The 26,364-nt window shown below is 22.5% G+C and overlaps 1 protein-coding gene across 5 annotated transcripts in view; it reads left to right on the top strand.

Moving 5' to 3' along the window:
- Positions 1-26,364, top strand: part of LOC122509299 (aryl hydrocarbon receptor protein 1) — a 222,712-nt gene that overhangs the window by 133,935 nt on the left and 62,413 nt on the right. The gene's annotated exons all lie outside the window — the stretch shown is intronic.

Genomic DNA, 26,364 nt, shown 5'->3' with positions numbered 1-26,364 from the left:
AATCAGTTATTTATAAAAATGGTTTTTTTAAAATTCTTTGGAAGAATTCAATTGTTTTACAAAAATTGTAAAATTTTTCACAGGAATTCAATTATTTTCAAATATCTGAATAAAACTGTTCGCAAGAAATCAATGATTTTAAATACAATTTTAATTAATTTTTTTTTAAATTTCATTATTCTTTTAGATTTAAATAAAATTCTTACCAAGAAACCAAGAATACAATTATTTACATAAATAATTCTTCGCACGAATTCAATTATGTCGATAAGGAACAAAATTATATTCCTGGAAAATTTAATTATTTTCAGGCATTTTAATAAAATTCTTTGGAAAATTCAATTATTTTCATAAATAACAATATTCATCACAAGAATTCAATTATTTTTGAAAGTAATAAATTTCTTCTTGGAAATTCAATTATTTTAAAAAATTCTAATAAAATCGTTCCGAAGAATTCAATTATGGTCAAAAATTTGAATTAAATTCTTTGTAAAATTTAATTATTTTTAAAAACTTTTCACAATTCAATGAATTTCAGTATCTACTATTTTCATAAAATTTCCAAACAGAATTCAATTATTAAAAATTTTTTCGTAAAAATCTTCGTAATAATTCAATTCTTTTTATGAATAAGAAAAATTTCTCAGGAATTTAATTATTTAAATTAGAATTTGCATAAAATTAGTCAAAAGAAATGAATTATTTACAAAATTTTTATAAAATTCTTCGCAAGAATTTAATTATTTTTCTAAATATTCAAATTCTTTCATGAATAATAAAATTCGTTGTAGGAATTCGATTTATTAGTAATAGGATAAGAAAGAAGTAAATATTTTTGATAAAAATTAGGAAATTAAAAAATATGGAATGGAATTTTTGTCAGTTTTGGTGAAGTTTTTAAAACGATTTTTTTTTTGTCGTCAAGTTTAATTTTTCGATAGCTACAGTTTTACTACTTTTTTTTTAGTTCGAAAGCTACTTTTGCTACCTTTTTAAAATTTATTATTGAGCGCGAAGTCTGTAATTTTAAAATTCCAAAAAAATCTTAACAATCAAAAAGCAGAAATTTTACTTATTTATTTATTTTCTCCCTTGAAAATCCCCGCATGTTTTGCTGAGAGAATGAATTGAAGCATTATTATTTTGTTTACCAAACGAAAAATAATGGGAAGTGAAAAAAGAAAAAGAGGAGAAAAAAGTGAAAAAAAGGCGAGATATACAGAAGATTCTTGTATACTTATAACATCAGTCCAACTTAACGCCTCCCTTCGCCCATATGTATACATATATAGATATCGTGAGATACGCCAGGTGCGCCTCTCTGGCAGAGGCGGTGGCCACGTACGATAGATTTACAGCTAATCATTTTACACGCCTATTCCAGTCCCGCTCAGTGAAATATCGCGGGCATTAACTCTCGAGGGCGACGTTGCTGGATGAAGCGACCGAAATCGAAACCCCGGAATAACTCCGCCTTATGGAGTTAGTTGCCTGATGCGCTTTCGCATTTATTCCAATATCGAATTCTATCTTTTATGTGTATTCATTTACACATTCACTGACTCACCTTATCATTTCTTCACTTTCTTTCATTCGATTTTCCCATTTTTTTTTCTCGTATCGAGAACAAGTTTCTTTTATATTGTATATCATATCAATACAATTACGTTTCTTTTTTCACTCTCGCTTTTTATTTCAATGGTTTATAGAGAAATTCTATTTATTTTTTTTTCTGGTTATAAATTGTATTTTTTTTTTCTTGTTCATTTATTTTTTTTCTTGTTATAAATTCTACTTATTTTTTGTCTTATTATATATACAGCTACATGAAAATGTATTATTGCTTTCTAATCAAACTTATTATTATTTTTTAACAGACGAAAAAAATTCCCTTTTGTGACCCTGGGAACCCATTGAGTAGATTTTCTGGAAACTGGTTACTGAGAAGTATTTAGGGTCGCTAATTACGAATTTAATGACAAATTTTCAAAATTGAGAATGGCGGATCGAAAATGGCGGACATTTTTTTCAAAATTGCTCAAATTTGCATAAAACTTGTTACACGAATGTTTTTTTGGGCTGGCTGATTTTTAAAAATTAAAAATGGCAAATCCAATATGGCAGATATTTTTCCAAAGTTGCTCAAATTCGCTTGAAACTTGTTACATTACAAAATATTAAAATTTATTTACGAATTTCTTTAATTGTAAAGTTATTCGAAAACATTAATAATTGATTTTTTAAATAAATATTTAATTATTCTATTCCATTCAATTATTCAATAAATTGTCTATTTTTTTATTTAAATAATTAAATTCTCGCAGTGCTCTCAAAAAATATTAAAATGAATTTCAGATAAAATTGTAAATAGATAACATTAATTAATTTTCAATTCAATTGTAATTATTTTCTTTAAAAGAATTGAATTATTTTCAAAATTCTTAATAATATATTCTTTAAAAAAATTATACAATTCGTTGCAAGAGTTCAATTATTCTTGTAAATAATAAAAATTTTCACAAGATTTCAATTATTTTTAATACAGTTTCAAATTAATTCCACAAAAATACAATTATTTAAAAAATTTTTTATTAAATTCAATTTTAAAAAAAATCAATATTATTTATTTTAATAATTGAATTCTCGTAGAATTTTCTAATAACAATTTATTTAAAAATTCATTTCAGTTATAATTTTAGATAATTGAATATTGAAAGCATTAGGTACAGAATTAGAAATAATTGAATTTTAAAAAAGTTTAAAATTAAAATCTTTGAAAATTTGTGCTTTGATATTGTTCTTTTTGATAAAATTGGGTCGCTGATGTAATTTAAAATTGTAAATGCTGTCAAGTAGAACGTAAAATGTTGTTAACATGAACGTATGTATATGAACAATCAAAGCAACTAGAACCCATACAGTTTGATGCTCTAGTAAATAACACTACAAGTGTGTTGTTTAAGCAACTATAATGAGTTTGCAATCAATTTTAATAAGTTATACTTTGAAAAAACTTTAATGCCACTGAATATTATTAACATGCTAAAAACTGTGCTAGATTATTGTTCCTATTTAATGTAAATATAAACCGTGAATTCTTTTCTTATACAAAATACAAAATACATATTTCTTATACCCGTAAAATTTATTCCTTAAAAATTTCTCTTCATTATTTGATTCATATAAATATTTACTAGAATCAAATAAATATTTACTCGAATCAAATAAATATTTACTCGAATCAAATAAATATTTACTTGAATCAAATAAATAATTACCTGAATCGAATTAATATTTACTTGAATCAAATAAATAATTACTTGAATCAAATTTTTTTTCAAGTCAATTAAATTGTACTTGAGCCAATATTAAGTGTTAATTTTCCGAAAACAAGAAAATAATTGTAATAGGGCGAGAGAATTGAAATAATTAGGCAAGAAAAGAAAAAAGAAATCCGAACACGTGGTGCCGCGTGCCACAAACACTATGCGAAAGGGGGGAAATTTTTTCGAGAAATATGGGCATAGTGACAGGGGTCGAATCCAGTTTTAACTACTGGTTCGTGCCACTTGATTCAAAGACGAAATCTATAAATCGCGCCATTGGATTGAGGCAAGATATCCATCGCACGCTCCAGGCTTAACCCAGAAATCAATCCTGACGATCATACAAGATGGAAATTAATGATATACCCTTTTTGATAATCGTTCGACTACTGAATTTCTCGCCATCTATTTTCCCGCGCGTGAGAAGTGTAATTTTCGACAATTAATTTTTTATTGATAAATTAATCAATTTTCAATTAACAAATCAAAAGTATTTTTATAATTTAATTAATTTTCATTAACAGGGTTGTCCAGAAAAATTTAATTTTTTCCCCTGATTTTCAAAAAAAATTTTTACCTTTTTCTCTGACTTTGAGAAATATTCTAATTCACTCTAAAAATGGTTAGATACTCAAAAAATTGTTCTATTACTTATTTACGAATTTCTCTAATTGTAAAGTTATTCGAAAACATCAATAACTTTATTTTTAAATAAATATTTAATTATTATTTTTCTGTAGTAATTAAAAAATTTCAAAACATTCAAATTAAAACCTTTTTGAAATTCTACAACTTGTAAGAATATTATTATAAAACACGAAGAAATCGATCACTCCGAGTCTTTAACTTGAAGTGCTCGATTTCTTCATGTTTTACAAAAATTTAAATTTTCATAAAATTTTTCAGAAAAAATGAAATCATTCACAAAAATTTTTAATAAAACTCTTCCCAAGAATTCAATTATTTTTATGCAAATAATAAAATTTTTCACATGAATTCAATTATTTTTACAAGTAATAAAATTTTTCACATGAATTCAATTTTTTTAAAAAATGTAATAAAATTTTTTTCGTAAGAATTCAATTATTTTCATAAATAATAACATTTTTCATAGGATTTCAATTATTTTTAAAACAATTTCAAATGAATTCCTCGAAAAATGTAATTAATGTTAAATAATTTTTGCAAGAATTCAATGACATTTCACAAACAATGAAATTCTTCGCTGAAATCTAAATATTTTCAAAATCTACTACCTATTTTAATAAAATTTCTCAAAATAATTCAATTATTTTTCAAAAATGTAATAAAATTCGTTGCAAGAATTCAATGATTTTCATAAAGAATAAAATTCTTCGCAGGATTTTAATTATTTTAAAAAAAAATGTAATAAAATTCCTTGCAAGAATTTAAATATTTTCATAAATAATAAAATTCTTTGCAGAATTTTAATTATTTAAAAAAAATGTAATAAAAATTCGTTGCGAGAATCCAATTATTTTCATAAATAAAAAAATTCTTCACAGAATTTCAATTATTTTCAATATTCAATTTTAAGTAAATTCTTTGAAAAATGTAATTATTTTCAAGTTTTATCAAAATTATTCTAATGAAATCAATTATCAATTATTTTTAAGAATTTTCGCAAAAGTTCCTGGAGAATTTTCAAATCCATTTGATTACAATTCAATTTTATGAAATTTTGATTACTCGAGGATTCTTCAATTTAATATATTTTAGAAAATAAAATCTTTAAATAATTTCAAAAAAATTCAATTAAACTTTTTCAAAAAAATTAATTCTACAAAACTGTTATAGTTAAAAATATGAAAAATTTAGATTCTCAAACATTTTAATTTGAAACCTTTTCAAAATCCAATTATTTCTAAAAAATTTATTCTATAACGCATTTATTATTCAATTATATACAATCAATTAAATACAAAAATAAATAATTTATTGAATAATTGAATGTTTCTCAAAATTGAATTCTCATAAAGAATTTTATGAATAAATTTTTTAATAATTGAATTCTTTCGACGAATTTGAATAAAATTTTTATTTTAAGAATAATTACATTTTTCAAAAAATTCGATTAAACTTGAATTAAAAATAATTGAAATTCTACGATGAGTTTTTTATTTTACTTTATTTATGAATATTATTGAATTCGTAAAAAGAATTTTATTATTTACGAAAATAATTGAATATCAATAATAAATTTTATTCTTTATGAAAATAATGGAATTATTACGAAGAAAATAACAATTTTGTAAATAGTTAAAGATGTTAGATTCTTTTGGAACCAATTGGATTCAATTATTTTTTGTAAATAATTAAATTTCTCTTATATTTTTAATATTTATGAAAATAATTTAATGTTTGCTTAGAAATTTATTTGCACTTTCTTTAAAAAATTGAATTCTTTTGGAAAATTTAATTAAAATAGTAGATGTTGAAAATCATTGAATTAAGAAAAATTGTTGAAAATAATTGAAATTTTGCTATAAATTTTATTAAAATATTTGAAAATAATTTTATTTCGACGAAAAATTTTTGCTATTTATAAAGATAATTGAAATCTTGAAGTGATTTTAAAAAAAAAATTTGAAAATATTTTATTTTCTGCGAAGAATTTTATTACATTTGAAAATAATTGAATTCTTGTGATAAATATTGTTATTTATGAAAATAATTGAATTTTGTAATGAATTTCATTAAAATACCTGAAAATAATTGAATTTCTTGGAAGAATTTTTATATTTATGAAGATAATTGAATTCTTTCGAAGAATTGCGTTAAAATTTTTGAAATAATATTAAATATATTTTTTAAAAAATTGACTAATTTCAGCAGAATTGAAATTTTTTTAAAAAATTACTTCGTTAAATAATTATTTATAATAATAATTTTATGATAATTCTTCAAAAATTAAGTTATTTAAAATAAATTATTGTCAAAATAATTTCATAGTTTAGGAGGCAAACAAAAAAGACACAAAAATTGAGTATTTTCTTATGAATTCTAATGCATTTTGCAGTACTTTTAATAAAATTTCCTTGACCAATTTTACTTTCCCTAAATTTTTAAGTACTAAATTCTCTTATTTATAAATTAAATTTTGTTAATTTTTCACTGACTTAATGTTTAATAACAAGAAAAAAAATCAATTTTTCCTGCAATGAAAAAAAAAATTAATTAGAAAAAATGAATAATAATTATAATAAAAATGCTGTTATTCTAGAAAATATCGATTTCATTCATTTTAATTAAAAACAAAATTATTTTCAAATAAATATTATTTACCCTTCAAGTTTAAACTCATTTATATTTTTATCTCGAGACATCTTATCTAACATAATTTGCAGTTAATTATACACTCGTATATAGTCAATAGTTTCTAACTCGAGTAGAATTATGGTAAAAGCTGTCAGTTTCAGAGTCAGATATATAGAAGCTTTTTTTAAAGTTATAATTTTTCGACGCATTGCAGCTGCCAGTCACTATAATTTTCTCTATCGTAATATAAATTCCTGTGTGTGTGACTATAAAGAAAAGAAGCTATATTGAATTTAAAATATTAAAAGTGAAAAATTCTTTCTTTTTGCCTAAATTGCATATACAATATACAAAACTTGATGGCAGTGATAATAATAAAAAAAAAAAAAAAAAAAAACGAAAGAGAGGCCGAGTGCTCGCATGACGGCGCAATCCTCCCGATTTACACCTTTGAAGCGCGCTCGAGTCTCGAGTCATTCTTCGTTGCAACTCGATAAATCCTTTCGTCATGCACCGTCGGGCACTAAATCTTTCGTGTGCAAGTTCTTTAGCAGATATACTTTATTAAAGGGAAACTATATATTTATTTTAGAACATTTCCTTGACTGTAATATGTGAATCATTTCTTATTTTTTATTCATGTTCTTGCTTTTTTTTTATTTATTATCCGCCTAGAGATATTTGAAATTAATTTTGATTTAAAGTTATTCTTTTCTCACGTCTTCATTCATAGTTGAGTGTAATTAAAAATTATTCTTCTTTACGCTGCAAAAAAAATTATTTTATTCAAATAACCGATTACTTGACAATCAATTAAATATTTACTTGAATTAAATAATTTTTTAATTCAATAATTCAATTATTTAATAAATTATTTATTTTTGTATTTAAATAATTGAATTCTCGTACAATTTTTCAAATAAAAATTGATTTGAAAATTTAATTTCAGTTTAAATTTTAGATAATAATTGAATATGAAAATAATTTTTAAGAAGTTACAGTAACAATATTCTTATAATATAAAATAATTTATCTCTCGAACATTTTTAATTATTATAAAACATGAAGATATCGATCACTCCGAGTCTTCGACTCCGAGCAATCGATGTCTTCATGTTTTATAATAACCTTCTTAAAAGTTATTGAATTTCAAAAAGGTTTGAATTTGAAATTTTTGAAAATCTTAATTCTTATAAAAAAATAATAATAATTAAATATTAAAAATATTTAAAAAAGAAATTATTGTTTTCGAATAATTTTACAATTAAATATATTCGTAAATAAATTTAACAGAAAAATTTTTTCAATAAAATACTTTCCTTTATTTTCTAAAAATTCAAATATTTTCAGTTTCATTTTCAATTAAATTTTCTTATTGACAAATATATAGAAGAATTTTAGTTCAAAACTCTAAAAATATTGAATTTTGAAGAAGTTACAAAATGATTGCAGAAATTTAATTATTCTCCAAAGTAATAAAATTCTTATCACAAAATTCAAATATGTTTAAAATTTACAAAATTTGCAAAATCTCGACAAAATCTCAATTAATATATTTATAAATAAAAAAATTCATCAAAATTCAATTGTTTTCAGAAAATTTTCCTCGTTTCAATGATTTCCAATATCTACTATTTTAATAAAATTACCCAAAAGAATTCAATTATTTAAAAACAATTTTGATAAAATTGTACGCAAACATTTAATTATTTTCATAAATAATAAAAATTTGACTGGAATTCAAATATTTACAAATTAATAAGTTTCTTCTCAATAATTTAATTATTTTTAGAAATAATAAAACTCATCACAGAATTGCAATTATTTTAATACAATTTTAATCGAATTCTTTGAAAAATGTAACTATTCTGAAAAATTTAATTAAAATTCGTGAAAAGAATTCAATTATTAAAAATTTGTTAATAAAATTTGTAATAAGAATTAAATTTTAAGAAACATTCAAATTATTTAATAAATAATTTACTTTTGTATTTAAATAATTGAATTCTCGTAGAATTTTCTACTAAAAATTGATTTGAAAATGAATTTTAGTTTAAATTTTCGATAATAATAATAGAATATAAAAATAATTTTTAAAAATTTACGGAAACAGTATTCCGTAAATAGAAAGTATAAAAATAGAAAAGTAAAGTATAAAATAGAAAATAATTATTTTATCTCTCGATCATCTTTAATTATTATAAAAAAAAAATTTGAAATTTTTGAAAATCTTAATTCCTGTGGAAAAATAATAATAACCGATTACTTAACTAAATTATAAATATTATTATAAAAATTATTTGATTCAAGTAATTATTATTTAGAAAAGAAAAAGTTAAAAAATTGAAAAAACTTAAAATTCGTCTAATATTCAATTGTTTTTTATTCAATATTACATTTCTTATTGTTTCTTATATTATTACAATATTCTTATCCAATTTTTTATTTTATTCACAAGAATTTGATTCTAGTAGATTTGTTGATTAAAAGAAATTTGATTGTACAGTTTTTATTAGCTGCCTTTTTTTTTAATTCAAGATATGACAAAAAGATTTGGTATTGTTTATGATCTGATATTTTATGTCATATATTGGTGAGATGGAACTGTAATAATCAACTTTATTACCACGGGTCATAAAATTCACCTTAACATGGCTTATGATTCTTGGTAAAAATGCGTGTCGCACCTCGTTGAAATTTTATTACTTTTTTACTCATTTTTAATGACAGACATTTCTAAATTTACTTTTTAACGTGAAGGTCTACAATGAAAGGTATTATCTTGTTGTTTGAGAAAATTTTATTAAACAATGTCGCCTCTATATCGTCAATTTTGTTTATTTTTGAATAATTTAAAATTTAATAATTTTTAATAAAAAGGGAAATTTTGTCTGACAGGACTTTTTTATTTTATTTTACTTATTCGCTTTATATTTATTTTGCAACACTGAAAGAAAAATTTATTTGATTTACGTAAATATTTATTTAATGATAAAGTAATCGGTTATTTGAATCAAATAAATTATTTTCAGTGTATATTAGAGTTTATAATCGTTGTTATTTAATCTGTTTAATTTTTTTCTATTTGTACATAAAATTGAATATTTTGAAAATTTTATCTTTGTTTGAAATTTTATTTACATATTATATGATAAATATAGTAATTAAAAATTGATGCAAATAAGCATCTCGACGAGTCTCAACTGAAGATCATACCTTTCAAATCGGATTTTTCGCTCTGAGGAGATTTGCGAATTAAGTGTCATGTCTGGCGATTATATTTGCCTCGAAACCAAACACCTTACCCCGCATTCAATGACACTGGATACCCACTTTAAGTGGATTAGTCAGTGCTTAATACGCCCGTGTTACCAAACCAAAAAGGATCGTTCTGATTTAAATTGCTTCACTGATTTCAAGGGAAATCAAATTTCATTAATTTTATTTACTGTCTCGATTTTTTCCAAAATTAATTATATCGCGAGAATTATTTTGAAAAAAGTTCCTTAACTTTTAAGTAGATTTCTTACTTTTATTTTTTATTAGAGAAACGAACTGATTAGCAATTTTTTTGTTTTGTTAAATATTATTTATATTTATTATAAGTTCACTGGCTCGTCGATTTAATCGAGATTAAAAAGCATCTTCTCAATATTTAACTTTATTTTGAGTAGACGGTGAAAGAAATTAAATACGCAACTCTTACTCACAACATATATATATTTAAAAAATATATTCCCTACGAGACTAACGAAAACCCCCGTCCAGAACTCATATCCGCAAATCGCATTTGTATTATTTTATATATATAAAGCAAAAGAGATCGTGTGTTTGCGCGCACCATCTAACAAGAATGAATCGTCTCGATTTTTCAACAAGTTCGTAGTGTTCTGACAGTCACAGTAAACGAGCTTGACAAAATATGGAAGATACGCGTGTGCATTAAGCCAGACTCGTTTGTCGCCCGCTTCAACTCTCTTTCTCCTCTATTAACTGCGCGCGTAAACCGCGTGCAATTTCCATATTCACACCCGCAGAGAGCCTCGACAAGTTACCTTTACAAGCCGTTCAAAATGTTTTTTAAGCCCCCACCGACCAACAATTTATCGAATTCGCTGTTATTTTTTTCTTCTTCTATATCGCGAACGATAAATATTTTGTTCTTCGCGAAAATGTTGTAAACAAATGTGTATGTTACATAAATTTATTTATCATTTCCGCAAAATGATTCATAATTTAAAATTAAATTTGGTATATTTTTTTATTCTTGACCTGCACAACATTGTTACAAATTTGACCAATTTTTATTTTCCCTTTTTTGTATTCATTTAAATATGTATTTTACAGGGTTATGCCACAAGTCAGGGAAATCAGGGAAAAGTCAGGGATTTTAATGAAAAGTACTGGAAAAAAATTAATTTTTAGAGTTTATAAAAAAATTCTGAATTTTGGTGTCTTTTTTTGTTTGCCTCATAAACTATGAAATTGCCAAGAATTCTAATAAAAAACTTCTTCTTCTTCTATTTGTTCTATTTCTGACAATAATTTCTATTTAAATAACTTAATTCTTCAAGAACTATATCATAAAATTATTACTTAGAAATTATTTAATGAATAAATTTTACTTAAAAATTTCAAAATTTATTGGATTTCAAAAGAGTTGCATTTAAAATCTTCATAAATAGATGAACTTCAAAGGATTCAATATAAAATTTTAGAAAATTTCAATTTTTAATGAATTTACTTAAATAAAAATTTTAAGTACAACTGATTACAGAAATTCAATTATTTTCAAAAGTGATATACTTCTTCGCAAAAATTCAATTATGTTCAAAAATTTAGAAAAATTCTAGTCAAAATTTCAATTATTTTTATAGAAATAATAAAATTCTTCTCTGAAATTCAATTATTTTCAAAAAATTTAATAAAATTCTTGTCAAAATTTCAATTATTTTCAAAACTTTTTCTCAATTTAATGATTTTTAATATCTACTATTTTAATAAAATTTTCCAAACTAATTCAATTATTAAAAAGAAATTCTAATAAAAATGTCGCAGGAATTCAATTACTTACCAATTTTTTATAAATTTCTTTGAACCGAATCAATTATTTTTAATTTTTTAATGAAGTTTCTCGAAAGAATTTAAATATATCCAGAGAATTGAAAAAAATAGTTCTGAAAAATTCAATTATTTCAAAAAATTTAAATAAAATTCTTTTAAAAATTATTTAAAATTCTTTACAAGATTTAGTTAATAAAATTGCAATTTTAATAAAATTTTCCGCTAGAATTTTCTTCGCTAGAAATCAATTATTTTCATAAATAATAAAATTTTTCTTAAAAATTCAATTATTTAAAAAAAATTTGATAAAATGCTTTATAAATTTGAAAAATTATAATAAAATTGACCATACAATACAATTATTTTCGTAAAATATAACATTCTTCCTAGGAATTACAATTATTGTCAAAAATGTTTGTAAAAATCTTCGAAACAATTCAATTATTTTCGTAAAAAAAAAAATTCTTCAAAACAATTTAATTATTTAAGAAACGTTAATAAAATTCTTCCCAAGAATTCAATTCTTTTCAAAAATAAAGCTTTTTACAGGAATTAAATTATTTAAAAAAAAATTTTATAAAATGCTTCGTCAGATTTCACTTATTTTCAATTTTTTTAATGAAATTTTTCGATAGAATTTAATTATTTTAAAAAAGTTTTTAAAAATACTGAGAAATTAAATATTATTTAAGAAATTTTAAATAAAATTCTTCACAATAAATTAATTAATATCATAAATAATAATATCTTTCTCCGAAATTCAATTATTTTCACAAATAAAATTCTTCATAGAAATTCAATTCTTTAGAAAATGTTTAATAAAATTCGTTGCAAGAATTAAATTATTTTTAAAAATAATAAAAATTATCGCAAAATTTCAATTATTTTTTGTACAATTTTAAATAAAAATTATAGAAAATTGCATTTATTCTAAAAATTTTTTTTAAATTCTCCGAAAGAATTCAATTATTTTAAAATTTTTTTTATTAATTTTTATATAAAAATTCGTCAATTTTAAGAAATGGTGAATTATTCAATAAAAATGTAATTTTTCTTCAAAATTCTATTAAAATTCGTCGAAAGAATTTAATGTTTTAAAAATTTATTGATATAAAATTCTTTATGAGAATTTAATTTTGAGATAAATATTTAATTATTCAAAAAATTATTTATTTTTGTATTTAATTGATTGTAAAATAAAGAAGTAAATAATTGAATTCTCGTGGAATTATCTAATAAAAATTGATTAAAAAATGAATTTCACTTAAAATTTTTAATTATAATTGAATATTAAAAGCATTATAGCATGAATTTTAAGAAATAAATAAATTTTGAAAAGGGTTCAAATTAAAATCTTTGAAAATTTGAATTTATAGCTACAATATTCTTATATGCTATGTATTTATGATTTTATCACTCTATCATTTTAAATTTATTATAAAACATGAAGAAATAGATCATTCTGAGTCGAAGACTCGGAGGGATCTATTTTTTCATGTTTTATAATAATATTTATAATAATAATCAGTATATTATCTTCAGGGTCATAGGGAAAAAGTGAAAATTTTGTCTGAAAATCAGGAAAATGTCAGGGAGAAAAAAATTAAACTTTTTTTGCAACCCTGTTTTACTTTTTATATTCACTTTAATTTTCCTGTATATTTACTAAAAGTTTTTAATAATTTTTTCTTTTGAATATTTTTCTTCTTAATTTCTTTTTGAATAATTTTCTTCTGAATAACTTATTCCTTTCGAGCAATACTGTCTTCTGAACAATTTGTTTCCTAAATAAATTTTTTATTTAACAATCTTTCTTGAGATTAATTTCTTTTCGACAGACTTTTTGTTTTGAGAATAATTTTTTACTTTTGCAAATACGGCGTTGGAATAATTGGAAGGCGGGTCCATTGGGACACCTGTAAAATTTTGGACGTTGAACGAAAATAAAGTCATACCTACCTGCCGGTTTGGCAGAGATAACAAATATTTAACAAGTTTACCAAGTCCGTCCCGAGCTATTAATCTCACAGTTAGTTTGTTAGTTACCGCCGGGGTGTAACGATAAATCTTGAACAAACGTCATTTTTACCGCATATTCGCTAATTGTTATTTACGATGGGTTATAAAGTATAACCATGGCTTTATTAAGAAACGAGCTGACCACAGATCACGATCCCACTATATTCAACATATCGCTCTAGACTTAAATACTCGCTCCTTTCACGACCTTCTCTCTCTCTCTCACTCTCTCCTCATCCATGATTTCTTTCGCGTGCGATGGCCATCGATAAAAACCTCTCTTTCTCATATTAATTTCCACAAAAGAAAAACAACTTTCCTTATGACTTTTACAATTACAAATTCTTTTGACACGCTTTTAATATCAATATCTCTTTTGCAATACTTTACGAAAAGACATTCTCTACATTTAATTAGTTAATTTTAAATTATTTCTATTTATTTACTACTAGCTTTTTGTTTACTATTCATTATATAAGTCTCCGAGCGATCTTAATTCTGTTTTCGTAGTTAATTTTTTAATTATAATGGTATTTTGATCTTTTGAGTTAGTTTCGATTTTAATTTACAAAGGGAAATTTCTCTTTGATTTCTTTGGTGCTTTCATGGTCGCGGTCGTTAAGTCAGCGCTTAGAAAAGTAAATTTAGTGGTTCGAAACCTCCTGGGTTTAAATTTTTTTTTATTCACAAAATATAGCAAAAAAATGTGAATGCAAAAAATCAAACAGTTAAAGTAATTTCAAGTTTTTATTAGTAGATATTCTGTTTCTCTTCTTCCCTTTAATTTTTAATTACAATTGGATTCTAGAATGGGGGTCACTTTTACCAAACTATCAGTTACAAAGTTTTTCCAATTTTTTTCCAAACATACACAGTTCCAAACTGATTTTACCAAAAAAAAATTTTAACATAAATATTGTAACCAAAAAAACAATTTTAACAAAAAATTTTTTTTACCAAAAATATTTGAATTTTTTCCAAAATTAAATTATTTTTAAAAATTCATAATATAATGCTTTTAATAATCAAATTAGGTATTAAATTTAATAATATGTGAAATATTTACTGAAATTCATATTGAAATATAAAAATATATAACTTATTGAGTAAATGAGTATCTAAAAATTAAATTCTCCTAAAGTATTTTATCAATAAATTTTTAAATAACTTAATTTTTCCACGAATTTTAATAAAATGTTCAAGAATAATTACATTTTTTAAGGGATTCGATTAAAATTGTATCAAAAATCATTGAAAATTTATGATGAGTTTTTAATATTCATAAAAATAATTTAATGTTTACTTAGAATTTTGTCAACATTTTTTTTAAATAATTGAATTCTTTTGAAAATTTTTACTACAAATAGTAGATAGTAGATATTGAAAATCATTTAATTCAGGAAAAGTTTTGGGGTGTTTTGAAAATAATTGAATTTTGGAGAATAATTTTATTATTTTTTTAAGATAATTGAAATTTTGAAGAGTATTTTTAAACATTTTTAAGCATATTTAAATTTCTGTGAAGAGTTCTATTATTTAGGAAAAGAATTGAATTCTTGCGAAGAAGTCTAATTTTGTAAATTAAACAACATGAACACACTAAAAAAAAGTTTTACTTTTAGCCTGTTTTCGAGGCTGAATTTAAGGTGTAAACGGAGTCAGCCCCATTAAACAAGGACAGACTTATGTGAAATACATGGGCTGAATTTAAGGTGTAAACGGAGTCAGACTTTTTTTTTCCTGTGAACTTTCTGCTTGCAGTATAATGTGTTTTGTTAAAAATGTGCCAAAAACTATATTTGGAATTTTTTTTTTTTGAAATTTCTGTTTTGGAAAATTTTTTTTCTTAGAAAATATACATTTTGGGAAAATTGGTTATTGGTAAAATTATTTTTGAAAAAAAGAGATTGGGAAAAATAAATTGGTAAAACTGACTCCCTAGCGGATTTTAATATGTCTGACTGAAATTGACTTTTACTACTGAAAAAGTATTTTTTCTTTCTATTAAATTGCCTTGCAAGATTTTTCTAACAAATTCAAGAATAATTTTCTTATATTCGAGATGATTTCAATCTTAATTCGTTCACCGTATTTAAAAAAGAGAAAAAAAAGAAAGAGAGTTTGAAAAGAAGGAAAAGAAAATTGGTTAAAGATAGAACTTTGGTCGCAGTCGTTAAAGCTGCGCGCGTAGAGTCGTTAGTTAAGTGATTCGAATCCTCCCGAAGTTAAACTTTTTCAGTAGAAAAAAAGCTGCTAAAAATTTAAAAACAAATAAATTCTATTTTACGTTAGTTCAATTATTTTTCAATTTTCCTTTTTTTCGTTTTCAATTATAATCGTTTTCTAAATGTCTGACTGATATTGCCTTTTTCTACTGATAGATTGAATGATAATTGTTTCCTGTCTGGCTGATATTGACCTGTTCTACTTAAAACTAGTGCTACTAATAAAAATATTCCTTTTCTTTTTGTTTCAAACGGTATTTTACAAAAGTTTTTTATAAATTCTAAAATAATTGTATTAAATTTCACGATTTTTGTATTATTTGTTCAACATGTTCAAAAATTGCAGAGAAAAAAATAAAAAAAAAGAGTATCGAACTTGAGAAAAAGGAAATTTTATTAGAGGTACTTTTTTGGTCGCAGTCGTTAAGGCAGCGCTTAGACAAAAGTTAAGTGGTTCGACTCCTCCTAGAGGTAATTTTTTTTCCACACAACAAAAAAAATATAGGTGCAAAAATTTACTTCAAACTTTTTTGAACATTTTTGAACAAATTCACAAAAAGTAAAAATAGAATAGTGGAAAAATGTAAAACAATTTCAAGAATTTGTGGAAATGAAAGAGAGAAAGAATGTAAAACAAATTCAATGTAAAAAATGAAAAAGATGAAAAATGTAAATCAAATTCAAGAATTCTATATAAATTATGAAAGAGAGGAAAAATGTAAAACAATTCCAAGAAATGTAAAAAATGAAAGAAAGGAAAAATGTAAAATAATTGTTTTACATTTGCGATGATGATTTTTAAATTGAAGGTGTTTCACGAAAAAAAATGAAATGAAATAAAATAAAATGAAATGGGGAGAGGAGAAGGAAAAAAGAAAGAGAAAAAAATGGGTGTTAAAGACGGAGGCAGCGAGGGAAATGAGCACGTTGATTTCACATGAAACGCCCCACATGCTTTATTAGTCAGTCCCTTTTTGCGAGAGAGACACAACGGACTTCGGCGGCAGAGGCTTATCGCTCCGTTGCGTAATGAGAGATTTTTATCGTGGCAACAGGGATAGGGCGGGGCTGACTTGCTCCTGCATTATCAGCCCACTTTTACCTGACGGATTACTCCGTAAAAACATAGTGCGTACATGTTCTGGAACGAAGCACACGACATTTGCTCTCCATGTTCGCCCTTTGAGCGTATTCTCTCGCACTCGATCATATTATTACATTAATACAATTATATTCTCGTCGTGTGGGGTGTTTTTCTGTAATTCCTCTCTTTCTCCCCCTCTCTTTTTCTCTCTCTCTTTTTTTCTTTTATTCTCATTCTCTTTTTCTATCTTTTTTCTTCTTTCTCCCTCTCTTTTTATTCTCTCTTTCTTTCTTTCACTCTCAACCCCCTCTTTTCTCTCTCTTTTTTTTCACTCTCACTCTCTGTCTCTATCCGCTCTTTTTCAAAACACTCTCGCGATCTCGGAACTATATTTCAAGTCTCTTAATTACCTTTGATAAAAAGCACAGTAATCATTATTAAGACGTTCCCTAAAGAAAATTCTCACTTTTCTTTTTATACTATTTGGAAACTTTTTTTTAGATTTGTGACACTAAAAGCCACTTTATAAAATTTTAATAAAATTATTTCAAACGATTAAATTATTTTCAAAAATTTTAAGAACATTTTTTGCAGGAATTCAATTAATTTGAAAGTTTTGTGAAAAATTCGTTTCTTAGAATTATGATATCAAAAGATTATAAATCAAAAGATTCTAATAAAATTCTTCGAAAGAATTCAATTATTTATAAAAAAAAATTTAATAAAATTCTTTGCAAAAACTGGAACTATTTTCATAAACAATAAAATTTTCACAGAAATTCAATTATTTGAAATACAATTTTCAAAACGTTTTTTGAAAGAGTTTTTTTTTCTAAATTTCTTTGCAAGAATTCAATTATTTTCTTGGATAATAAAATTCTTCAAAGAAATTCAATTATTTTCAAAAATAATAAAATTCTTCAAAGGAATTAAATTTTTTTTAAATACAATTTTAATAGAATTTTTGAACAGAATTCAAAGATTTGTAAAAATTTTATTAAAATTCCTTGAAAAAATTCAGATATTTTCAAAAATTTTGATAAAATTCTTTATAGAAGAAGTGAATTAATTTTAGTTAATACATTACATTTTCCAGTTTTTATATCCATTTTTTTTAAATATAATAATATAAATTAATTTTTTTTTTTAATAATTTAATATTGTTATCTTTGACTAAAATTATAAGTTTATATGAACAGATTTATTTAATTAAATTATTTTTAAAGTTTTTATGAAATTTGTTTATTAGAATTGAATTATTATTAAAAGATTCTAATAAAATTCTTCGAAAGAATTTAATTATTTATAAAAAAAAAATAATAAATTTTAATAAAATTATTTCAAACGATTTAATTATTTTCAAAAAATTTAAGAACATTTTTCGCAGGAATTCAATTATTTTGAAAGTTTTGATGAAATTTGTTTATAATGATTCTTTTTTTTCAATAATTGCAATTATTTTCCGGAATAGAATTTAATTATTTTCATAAATAATTAAATTAATTTCAAAAAATAAATTATTTTCAAAGTTTTGGTGAAATTTGTTTATTAAAATTAAATTATTTTCAGAAGATGATAATAAAATTTCTTTGCAAGAATTCAATTATTTTCTTGAATAATAAAATTCTTCAAAGAAATTCAATTATTTTCAGAAATAATAAAATTCTTCTGAGGAATTAAATTATTTTTAAATACAATTTTAATACAATTTTTTGATAGAATTCAATGATTTTTAACAATTTTTAAAAATTCCTTGAAAAATTCAGTTATTTTCAATAATTTTTATAAAATTCTTTAGAAGAATTGAATTAATTTTAGATACATTACATTTTCCAGGTTTTGTCCATTTTTTCAGATATTTTTTTTTTAATATAATAATATTTAAATTAATTTTTTTTAATAGTTTAATATTGTTATCTTTGAGTAAAATTATAAGTTTATATGAACAGATTTATGAAAATAATTTTTTTATAATTGTTATTGTTAAAATAAAAATGGACGGTAACTGGATCAACGACAATAATAATATTAAAAACAATTTGTTAAAAAAATTGTTAAAAAAATTCTCCAATATTTATACAAGAAACATTTTCCCATATTTTGAAAAATACGAAAGTTTCGAAAATACAGAAATAGAAATATACAAAAATATAAAGATATAAAAATTTAAAAATTATAAAAATACAAAAGCACAAAAGTTCGAAAATTAAAAAAATAATACAAAAATTTAAAAGATACAAAAATACTTTTGTATTTTTGTATCTTTTGAATTTTTGTATTTTTTTTTTAATTTTCCAATTTTTTGTACAAAATCCTTTGAATTTTTGTATTTTTTTTTAATTTTCCAATTTTTTGTACAAAATCTTTTGAATTTTTGTATTTTTTTTTTTAATTTTCCAATTTTTTTATACAAAATAAAAAAGATACAAAAATGCAAAAATACAAAAATACAAAAGTTATAAAAATACAAAAAGTACATAGACATGGAGTATCGAGAAAAAAAATTGGCTATAGTTTTTGTGAATAATGAATAAACGCAAAGCAACATTATATTTTATCGTGGAAAGTGATCGCGGGAAGCGAGAGGTACACAAAGGCGCGCGTTTAGTTTTATATAATCGATCGTTTGCACTTAGGCTTTATAGAGATGTGACACTTGAGTGCAAATAATGACTCTGCTGATTTGTAAAGGCACGAAAGCAGCGCTCACGTTCTTTTCCATTTTCCTTCTAAGGGCTCTTCCTTCCTCCACATTATACTTATATATATCTAAAGGTGACTTTGCACTTATTTTCATCGACACATTGCGTCTCACACTCTATCAAAATAGAAAAAAAGGAGAATCGTACAGCTTACTTAAAACTAGTTAAGTGATTGATTAATTCAATCACATTATTCCACAGTTACACGAATCGAATTATGATTAATGATGTTTTAAACAAGTCAAGTCCCTGCTTTTTTAACGATTGGAAATTGAACAGTCATTCAAATCACAACACAGTCAAAGTAGCGTATAATTTCGTTTGTTTCCATTTTATTTGTTTATTTCAACTTTAACACACGATTAATTTTTTAATAAAGATTAAAAAAAAAATTTATTTGGAAATTAATTTTATAATTTATTTATTTATTTATTTATTTATGATTAATTATTTAATAAAGATTAGAAAAAATTTTCTTTGGAAATTAATTTTATAATTTATTTATTTACTTAAATTATTGTTGCCTTATGCAATTTTATGCTTTGCTGCATTTTGCAATGCTAATTTATTTAAATTAATAATTTAATAATTAAAAATTGTTTCTAGTTTAATTTTCCCCAAATGTGTTACTGCTTTCGTTATTTAATTTCTAAAAAAATTTTTTTAACGTACGAAAATTTAATAATATTCTCACAAAATTAAAATCGTCGGATTTTTTTCTGAAATAAAATTTTAATTATAGATTGCTTTTTGATTTAAAAATACACTCGAGTTGAAGTTGTAATTTATCTGTCTGTCCAGTTTCTTTTTAACCGAGAAAAAATACCTATATCAAAACAAGAATTATTATTATTATTATTATTATTATTATTTATCATTATTACGAGCCTCGGAATGGAAAATAAAAAATAGTATCAAAAGTGTCATAAAATATTCGCAATAGTTTTTAATTACTTTCTTTCTCGATATTTTTATCGTCTTCAATTTTTTTAGAGTCTTAGAATTATTTTTTTCACTAAATAAATTTATAATTCTTTTACGTTATCAGCTTTTTATCTTCTGCTAATCTAAATATAAATTAATGACAATTCGTCGTCTATTTTAAATTATTTTTATTTTTAGCAAATTATTAATTCACTAAATTTTGAGTCAAAATATTAAAAACTACTAAACTTAGAAAGTTAGAACAATAAAATTGAAAAAATACGGTTAAAAGTAATGAAGGTTAGCTTAATAATATAAAATCGAGTGGAACGTTAAAAAAAATTACAATAAACAACGAAACAGATGGTATCAAAATTTTTTTGCATAGATAACGAATCAGTGAGGTTGGGAAAAAATAGTTATAGATAGTAACTGTCATTTTTGAAGAGGAAAGAAGGTATAATTAACAGTATAGATGGAGGAAAGATGAAAATATAAAAAGTAGAAAGCCTTGTTGTCCTTGAGAACCGGAAAAGGAATGCAAGGTGTAAAATCGACCGTAGGGGGCATTTTTTTCATGGACATGTATACGTCTAATATAAATATTCTAGGGAGGATTTTAATATATAAACATAAATATTAATATTATATTAATTCAGCTAATAATTGAAAATAAAAAAAAAATTCTCATAAATTTTAAGAATATTTTTTTTTGTTAATAATTCAATTATTTTTTTAAATAATATTCTTCGTTGAAATTCAATTCTTTTTATTATCTACTATTTTAATAAAATTTCATAAAAGAATTCAATTAATTAAAAAAATGTGAATAAAAATCTTTCCAAAAACTGTGGATTTTTACAAATTGATATTTGTAAAAATAAAAATTCTGTAAATTAATATTTGCAGAAAATCAATTATTTGAAAGTTTTTTTAGTTTTAAAATATATTTTTTCGATAAATATTTTTTACTACTTTTTTCGGTCTTAAAAGTACTTTTTGCTACATTTTTTATAATTAATTATTGAGTGCGAATAAATATACTTAGTTAAAACAGCGGGATTTTTTTTTCATCGAAGAAATTCGTTGAATGATTTTTGACTTTGTTTCTATCGCCGAGGAAAAATTGAAATATTAAAACTAGCAATAAGGGGAAGTCAAGATAAAAAGATATAAGAAAGCCACTGTAGGTGGGGTCGATGGCCACGTGCCAAACAGGCCGCAATGACCGGTGACACGACAACGATCGCGATTAGTCTTTCTTTTCCCTTCGATGGACTTCCTGCTATTTTCAAATGATCTCCGATGATAGAAACCCCCGTAAAACAATATTATCGATCCATATAATTATTAACAAACAGAAAAAAATAAGAACAGATCAAAGAGTTATGAAAAGTTTCCTCTGTGAAAAAATTTCAAGATTTTTTATTTTAGTACTGGCAAATTTTTCATAAATTGTAAAAAATTTATGAAATAAATATACAAATAAGAAAATAAGAAAATTACAAATAAGAAAATTTAAAAAAAATTATGATTGACAAATAAAAAATATATCCATTTTGTTTGTTATATGCTTTTTTCTAAAACAAATTTCGTTCGACTGATCTAAATTACTATGCAAATTATTCTCCTTTTTATTTATAAAAAATACTAGAAAATTGTATATTGTTCAAAAAATTTTATTAAAAAGAAGGAAATATACCCATTTTATGCATAATTTTTATTTCTCAATAACAATATTGTTTACAAACTCATTTTTTTCTTTTGGGAAGAAAAACATTAGATATTCCCGTTTCTTAATATTTTTGTAGAAAATTCTCAATTTTCATAAGGGAATAATTTGCATCAATCCTATTTCTTAATTTCAATTATTGTTTTAATAAAATTCAAAGTTTAAAAAAAAAAAACGAAAAAAATGTTTATAAATTATATTTGTCAATTAGAAAATTTAATTGAAAATGAAACTGAAAATTTTCGAATTTTTAGAAAATAAAGGAAAAAATTTTATTGAAAAGAATATTCTGTTAAATTTATTTACGAATATCTTTAATTGTAAAGTCATTCGAAAACAATTTCTTTTTTAAATATTTTGAATACCTATTTAATTATTATTATTTTTTCATACAAATTAAAATTTTCATAAAATTTCAAATTCAAACCTTTTGGAAATTAAACAACTTTAAAAATATTGTTATAAAACATGAAGATATCGATTGCTCCGAGTCGAAGACTTGGAGTAATCGATTTCTTCATGTTTTATAATAATTAAAAATTTTTAAGAGATAAAATAATTATTTTTATATTATAAGAATATTTTTACTGTAACTTCTTAAAAATTATTTTCATATTCAATTATTATTTAAAATTTGAACTGAAATTCATTTTTAAATCAATTTTTATTAGAAAATTCTACGAAAATTCAATTATTTAAATACAATTATTTTATAATTCAATTATTTATAGAATAATTGAATGTTTCTTAAAATTTAATTTTCATTAAAAATTTTATTAACAAATATTTCAATAATTGAATTCTTTTGACGAATTTCAATAAAATTTTTTAGAATATTTACATTTTTCAAGGAATTTGATTAAAATTTTATTAAAAATAATTGAAATTCTGCGATGAGTTTTATTATTTCTAAAAAAAAATTGAATTATTGAGAAGAAACTTATAAAAAATTTGTAAATATTTAAATTCCTGGGAAATTTTTATTATTTATGGAAATAATTAAATGTTTTTTGTACAATTTTATTAAAATTGTTTTTAAATAATTGAATTCTTTTGAGTAATTTTATTAAAATAGTAGATATTGAAAATCATTGAAACGAGGAACATTTTTGAAAATAATTGAAATTTTGACAAGATTCAAAATATTCAAAATATTCGTTATTAAAACATTTGAAAATAATTGAATTTAAAAGAAAAATTTAAAAGAATTTTTTTTATTTATAAAGATAATAATTCGGAGTTTGTCGAGAACTTTTTGTAAATTTTGATCGTAATGGAATTTTGTGATAAGAATTTTATTATACTTTTGAAAATAATTAAATTTCTGCAATCATTTGTAATTTCTTCAAAATTCAATTTTTTTTAGTTTTTTTCAATTTTTTTTTAATTCTTCTATAAATCCATTGTTTTCAATAATTAATTAAATTTATATTGGCAAATTTAACTAATTTTAGAAGAATTTTGAATTATTAAACTTTTTCAAAAATCTAAGTTCCTAAAATTTCTAATTAAATTCATTCAACATTGAAATTTTATAAAATTTTAAATTGAAATCATTTGAAGATAATTTACTTTTGAAAATTGTAAACGCAACTCTTTTGAAATTGAATTAATTTTGAAATACTTAAGTAAAATTATTAAATAATTTTTTTATTCTATGATAGTTGTTCAAGATTTAAGTTATTTAAAAAGAAATTTTTGTCAGAAATAGAAAAATTTGAAGGTTTTTTATTAGAATTCGTGGTAATTTAATAGTTTATGAAGCAAACAAAAAAAAGTACAAAAATTCAGAATTTTTTTTATGAATTCTAAACATTTAATTTTTTTCATTACTATTAATAAAAATTCCTGACTTTTTCCTGAATTTCCTGTCAGAATATATTATTATTATTATAATTATAATTATATTAAAACTATATATACCAATTTATATTTTATTTTTATAAAAAAAAAATTTGAATTAAAAATTTTTACATTCTATTATTTTAAAAATTTTATTTAAAAAAGTGAGTAAGAAGTCAGCGCGCAAATTGTTGCTAGTTTTTATTAATTTTAATTTAGAGAGTAAGTTGTTATTAATTATTATTAATTATTAAATATTAATTAATAAATAGTTATTAATTTATAGTTAATTTAATTAAAATTAATTGAATTCTAATTAATTTATCATTATAATTATTAATTTGAATATTAAACAACTTTTTCACGTCAATTAATCAACAGTGTCAAAACATCTTGTTTACACAAGAATGGAAATTTTTTTCTCCTATTATTATCATCGCGCATATCGCACATTCAGAGAAATATAATTTTACATATGCAAATTACTTGAGAGAATGAAATCAATATTTTCAACCCTTTCAAGAAAGGGTCTTTTCTTGCGGATCCTATTAACTATACCAGGATTAAATTTCAATGTTGGCTACTAGCCAGCTTTAGGAAACCAATACTTTCTTAAGAGTTAAGACTAGTACCAACGGTCTGTGTGTTAGATTTTTCGATAAGAAATCATTTTCAAGAGTACAAAATATAAATTATACCGCTTCAACCACTCGTAAAGCATTCGATAAATTTTCGCAAATTAACATTATTAGGAAAATTTAATTTTAAATTTAATTTTAAATTTGATTTTAAAAAATTTTCCCTTTGCCTTTTATTTTTAACACCTTTCCTCCGGAGGAACCGCAAACCTTTAGCAAAAAAAAGAAAAATAAAAGAAATACAAATTTGCGAGAGATAAAAAACATGTTTCTGTCTCTCCTTTTTTTTCCCTCGCACACTGATGTCCTCTATCTTGTCACTTTTAAGTCGCAACATTGCTATATTATTTAGTGGCGCGGTGATCTTGTAAGTTCTAATTACGGCATGCATATTAAATAATATGGGGTGGCAGGTGTATGAAAACTGCAACGGATCGGCCCTGTATTATAGGGGTCCCGAGAGGAAGTGTCGCTCACATCCTGTCACATATGTCGCGCGCAGAAACCAACGATTCGTCGTCATATCAAACTTTGATCACCAGCAACACACACGCTGATTTATGCGCAATATTAATATTATATTATATTCTTTTTTTTTTCAAAAAATAAAAATTAATTCCAAACAAAATGTTCTGTGCTCACGCACTCTAAAAATTAGTTCCGCCTTTTAATATTTTAAGCATCCATTTAATTTCCTTAATACTTAATTATAATATTTAATTTAATCACCCTCCCCTGAAAGAAAGGAGAACGAAAAAGTTAATAATTTTTTTTTTTTAAATTTGTTGAAATTGTCCCCTACTGTCCCCCTAATAACACAGTTTTTCTAAGGATAATATTACTTCGCAACATTTTTGATACAATTTTTGTCTCAATTTAATATCCTTAGAAAAACTGATAATTATAGTAAAAGTTTACTATAATTTAGAAGCAAAACGGCGGTCACTAATTCAAATTATATTCTTACTGATTCAAATTTAAAAAATATAACTAATAATTAAAGTACTTAAAATTAATAATCTGAATTTAATAAATATAATTCATAATTCTTATTAATTAAAATAATTAAACTACCTAATTGAAATTAATAATTAATAATTATATTAATTGAAATTAATAATTTTAACAAATAATTAAACTAATTAAAATTTATTATTTCAAATAATAAATTATAATTAAATTTTAAAAAATTAATTTATTCTAATTAGATAACAAATTAATGATAATTACTAATTCCAACTTTAATTGAATTTACGCAAACAGTACCTAATGTAATAAAAAACTGGAAAGAATCGAAAACTTTCATTTTGTAATTAATTTTAATTAATTTTTAATTAATTTTAATGTAATTTGTAATTAATTTAAATTTAATTTTTAATTAATTTTTTAACATTTTTAATTAATCTTTATAATTTAATTAATTAATTTTATTTTATTCCAATTAATTTTATAAAATAGAAAATCAAACTTCATTCAGTGTAAATTGGTATTTAAAATTCCCTTGTTATTTTGTAATAAAATTTTCA

Source organism: Leptopilina heterotoma, unplaced genomic scaffold, assembly GCF_015476425.1.
Source record: "Leptopilina heterotoma isolate Lh14 unplaced genomic scaffold, ASM1547642v1 Lhet_60, whole genome shotgun sequence".
NCBI lineage: Eukaryota > Metazoa > Arthropoda > Insecta > Hymenoptera > Figitidae > Leptopilina > Leptopilina heterotoma.
Note: the sequence above shows the minus strand (reverse complement) of the source record. Positions and strands in the feature narration are given on the sequence as shown.